Here is a 5,805-nt window from a genome sequence, read left to right as displayed (position 1 = left end):
AAATTTAACCAAACCAAAGTAAAAAAATATAGATTAGAGAAACTAGGAACAATGATTAGAGCAAAGAGCAAACAATGAAATGGAAGTTATATAGGTGTAATGAAACTAAGAAAACCTTTTTACAAACTAAGGCTTTAATCAACAAAATTCAACTAGATAACCTTAGATATTCAATCAGAATGTATAAACAATTACTTAATATCTTCTTTAAAAATAACAGATGATCTAGTTATGTTTACATGGAGTAAATTATATAACATTCTCCCCCACTGAATTTAGGAGGTAGTCATTGAAACGTTCAGGGATCCTTCTTATTCTTGATCCTCTTCGAGGAGAAACTATTTTATTTTCTTGATTGAACTGTTCAGATTCAACTTCAGTGTCTTTTGAAGAATCTTCCTTATTTCCTTGTGATGCATCTTCATGTTCATCCTCCACCTTGTTCATCCTGTTCTTCCGACCAATTGGATAAGTCTGTCACCATTAGACTTTTATCACCTCGGGGAGCTAAGTGTTTTAGTGAAACAGTAGATTCTCTTCCATTGGGGTAACGAATTAGTGCGTATTGTGGATTTGCTTCTACTAATTCAACTTCATCAACTAGTGGTTCGTATTTGCTGCTTCTTACATTTCGCCTGGTTAGTACTGGACCAGGTTGCAGTAACCATTCTGGTAGTGAAGTACCTTTAGTTGATCGGCGTGGATGTATAAACATTCTCTCGTGTGGAGTGCAGTTTGTTGCTGTGCATAGTAAAGAGCGTATCGAATGTAGAGACCCTGGAAGTACAGACTCCCAGTATCGTTGGTCCAGTCCTTTGGATTTTAGTGACAGTGTAACGGTCTTCCATATAATTCCATTATACCTCTCAATTTGTCCATTTCCTGCAGGATTGTATGGACTGGTTAAACTTGTAGCAATCCCCTTTTGATGAAGATATGTCCTTATTTCATCAGACAAAAATGATTTGCCTCTATCAGAATGGATGTAATTTGGTATCCCATGAACAGAGAACAAGTTTTCCAAACATTCTATCACAGTACTCGAAGTCATCTCTTTGCAGGGGTAAGAGAATGGGAAGCGAGAGTACTCGTCAACAATATTTAACATATAACGATTTCTACTTGACGATGGTAGTGGTCCTTTAAAATCAATATTGAGTCTTTCAAAAGGTGAAGTGGCCTTTATCAATGTGTTGGTTTGTGTGTGGAATCTAGGTTTGACCTCTGAACAAATAGGACAAGATAAATTCATTGATTTGATCTCATTCAAAGAATATGGCAAATTCTTGCTGCGTACCCAGTGATAGAAACGCGTTATTCCTGGATGACAAAGAGCCTGGTGCATTTCAAAAAGTTTGTTGTCAGTCGTAGAGGCATTACAGATCCGAGAGAGTGCGTCTGCAGAAAGCAGGTCGAGAGAGTTTTCTTTACCAGGTCGATATTGAATGTCGTACGAGAAAGGAGAAAGCTCTAGTCGCCAGCGCATGATTTTGTCGTTTTTAATTCTGCTAGAATGTTTTTGGTCAAAAATAAATGACAAAGCTTTTTGATCAGTTAAGAGAATAAATTGTCTCCCTAACAAAAAATGTCTCCATTTCTTAATAGATTCTACGATGGCCTGTGCTTTTCTTTCTACTGTTGAGTGTTGTTTTTCACTTCTAGACAAAGTTCTAGAAAAGAAGGCAACAGGACGTCCATTTTGGCTCAGTGTAGCAGCTATTGCAACTCCTGAAACATCAGTTTCGACTATCAATTGATTTTCCGGTTCAACAGTCACAAGAAATGATCTTTCTATATCCTTCTTAATGTTTTGAAAATCACTAGCGGCAATGGAGGTTGGTTCAATAGGAAAATTCTTACAGCTTACTAAACTTTTAATCTTGTCAGAAACCCTTGGTATCCATTTGGAGTAGTATGATAACAATCCAAGTGTTCGTTTAAGAGAAGCAGCATCATGAGGCAGAGGCATGTCCAAACGTGGTTGTAATCTCTCTGGGTCGGGACGCATAGTTCTATTTCTGATTTGATAACCAAGAATAGATATAGTATCTTGAGCAAATTTACATTTCTTCAGGTTCAATGTTAGATTGTATTTCTTAGCCACAGCCATAAACTTTTCTAAATTTTTATCATGGTCTTGTTTACCCATTCCTCCTATTGTAACATCATCAATATATGCGAAAGTACCTTGGAGTCCTTCTTCTGAAATAATCTTATTTATAGTCCTTTGGAAAGCGGACACGCCGTTGGTTATTCCAAAAGGAATGCGTTTGAACTGATACAACTGCCCATTAGCTTCAAAAGCGGTAAGTTGTTTTTCATGCTCTGGAATTGGTATCTGATGATAAGCACTAGACAAATCTAATGAACTGAAAGTATCAAATTTAGCAATTTTTAACACAAGTGATTCGATATCTGGCAAAGGATAAGCATCCAATAATGTAAATTTATTTACTGTCTGAGAATAGTCTATTACAAGTCGTTTCTTGTGGTTTTCATTTTTGGTAATGAGCACTTGAGCTCGCCATGGAGAGACACTTTCCTCGATAACACCATCTTTCAGAAGAGACTGTATTTCACATTGTATAAATTTTTCATCTTCCACAAAAAACCGCCTTGTCTTAGTCACAACAGGTCGACAATCTTTAGTCATGTGCTGAAATAATGATGGTGGTTCCACATTAGCACAGGCAACGTTACAAACGGAGAAAGATGATCTTGGTCCCCCAAAGTCTACAGTAACATTTGTATGTAGTTTCATGATATCATGTCCTATCAGTACATCAGTACATAACCTTTCAATTACAATCATTTTGATTTGTTTGTAAGCATTGGCTTGTGCATACAGATCTACCCTAACATACCCTTTAATTGGTGAAACGAGTGACGTAGATGCCATCGACACCTGTTTGACTTCTGGAAATGTTTTAAGGTTGTTAGCCTTTACAAAACTACTATCAATAAAACTATCAGAACTTCCAGTATCAACTAAAAACTTAGCAGAAATTCCATTTACATTTCCGGATACAATTGCTTTAGATAATACTTTGGGTGTTACTGCTGAAGTTATTACGGGACATGTTGTTAAAGAGGCTGAATTTATCTTAACTTTTTTAAGATTCTTAGATAAACAAACTCTGAGAAAATGACCAGTTTTCGCGCAACCTTTACAAATAGCATATTTTGCAGGGCAGTCATCTCTTGAAATATGTCTTGCTCTTCCGCAAAAATAACATTTCTGTCGGAGTCCGTGTGCTGATACAGCAGCAGCAGTAGAATTGTCTTCCTGAGTTTTTAGTTTGTCTGAAGGAATCTTTAAATTACTACTCGTATCAACGTTGTGACAATATGACTGAGGTACACCTGAAGTCATGGAATAAGTGTCCGCATGTTTCTGAGCTGACTCTAAGGAACGAGCTATTTCTTCAACTTTTTCCAAGGTTAAAACGTTATGTTCCAGAATACGTTGTCTGATTTGAGAAGAATTTAAACCACTAATAAAGGCATCTCTGATAGACTCATCACTATAGGTTTTAGCATCGACATTTACGAAATCACACTCCTTACTAAGAGATTTAAGCGTTTGCAAATAGTGATTTATTGATTCTCCTTCTTGTTGTTTATGATTAGCAAGCAAGTGTCTAGCAAAAAGTACATTTTTCTTAGGTATGAATAATGTTTCTAAAGTTTGAATAGCATTGTTGTAATCTTTACACACACTGATAAATTCATAGTTTTCATAGGTTAGAAAGTTCACTAGTACTCCAAGTTTCTTATCTTCTTTAACTTCAGCATTTTCTATGAATGTATTGAACGTTTGAAACCAATGTTTCCATTGTTTAGAAGCATTTGTTGTTTCAGGGCTGCATGCAAATTTCTCAGGTTTCAGTAGTTTTTCTATTACAGAGTATTGAAGTTAGTATAGCAAAATTGTTGATTAAATTGTAATGAAACTAAGAAAACCTTTTTACAAACTAAGGCTTTAATCAACAAAATTCAACTAGATAACCTTAGATATTCAATCAGAATGTATAAACAATTACTTAATATCTTCTTTAAAAATAACAGATGATCTAGTTATGTTTACATGGAGTAAATTATATAACAATAGGTCTAGTTTACTATTGGTAATGACTATTCTATTAAGGAGCTCACTTAATGTTGAAGGCTTAACATGAGAGAGCATTCTGTCCCTGCCCGCATTGATGGGAACAGAATAAGATTGAAGTATTACCATAAATAGGTACATAGGGTAATATATGCCCTGCTCGAAATACTATTGTATAAGTTTTAATGTATACATTACGATACGTTAAAAAATCTATGGATATAAATTTAAAGTTAACGTAAGTATAAGTTAAAGAAGTCCTTAAAAATGTGATTACAGTTTTGGGGTTTTCAGCTTCTTTTGAGTATGAAATCAGTTTATAATCAGTTCATGGCATCCTCTACATCTTCACCTTCTCTCCTTACCGTCTCCTTTAGTAAAAAGTAATTAATAGTTAATAACTAGTAAGTCTGCAACCGAATCAGATTTTCATTGTATGTAAAGGGCTCGGTTGCTCCACCGTGATTTGGGATCGTGTCAGTCAACATTGTAGTTCACTCAATAGTGCTCCTGATGAGATAATGAGAATACCTCTTCACCTAGATTACACTACTTTTTGTAGTCTAGGTGTCTCTGATGTCGAAAAGATGTGGGGGGGGGGTTCATTTTGAGTGTCTTCGTTCTTCGTCACTGACTATATTTGGATCCCTTCAGACGAACATGACTCCAGATTTCAGGAGTCAAGTCTGCAACAGCGTTAGATTTCAGATGCTGCACTTAAGAGGAAGGTAAGCTGGAGCTGAGTTCAATATTCACATCAAATCAGCCTTCCCACCATAGCTGCTTTGTGTACTGGAATGAACTAGATTCTGGGCACAAAATTGCAGTAAACTTCAGCATAAGCATTTTATTACGCGAGATATTTGTAAATACTACTAAAGAACTAACCATTCTAGTCCCGGTAAGCAGTTCTAACACTACTATATATAGGTACTACTATAATGTTTTGCGAAAATGTGTGTAATATTTCAACTTCTGTCCATAGCATTTCGAAATTTTCTAAATTAAACCAACTTAATGTTTTACCAAAACATACAATATTTGGACAACCGTAAAGAACCACTCGAAAAGTGTAAATTAAATAAAGCCAAACATTGTAATTTTAACAGAGCACAATATGAATGACTTGAGCTAATGAATTTTAATTTAACCAATAACTGAACCAAGTCACTATTCTATAACTACAACTACGGCGAGTTACAAGAAAGCCTGCATTTTTTGTGTTAAAACCATTTCCATATTTTTTCCTATAGGGATGTATTCAGGGTACACACTAAATTTGTGCGGATTTAGTATTTCACTGCATATATATATAGTATGAACAACTGCAGATAAAAACATATATTAAAAAAGGAATTGTTTTGCCTGTATAACAATATCTTTCATATTCAAATATACTCCCATATTGCTTTTTGTTTGTGTGTATATACGGAACCTGTGACAGTAATTTGGAAATTAATATAACCCTTCAAAATGAGAATTAGTGTGGAAACTAAAGGATGATGACCATGCAAGAGAATGTTTTAAAAGTTTTGAAATATTGACGGCATGTAATCAATCAACACACACACACACACACACACACACACACACACACACACACACTCACTATATATATATATATATATATATATATATATATATATATATATATATACACATATATATTTGAAATAAACATTGAATCATAAAAAGTA

This window comes from Homalodisca vitripennis, chromosome 4, assembly GCF_021130785.1.
Source record: "Homalodisca vitripennis isolate AUS2020 chromosome 4, UT_GWSS_2.1, whole genome shotgun sequence".
NCBI classification, from domain to species: Eukaryota; Metazoa; Arthropoda; class Insecta; order Hemiptera; family Cicadellidae; genus Homalodisca; species Homalodisca vitripennis.
The sequence above is the reverse complement of the archived record's forward strand: the minus strand, read 5'-3'. Positions refer to the sequence as shown.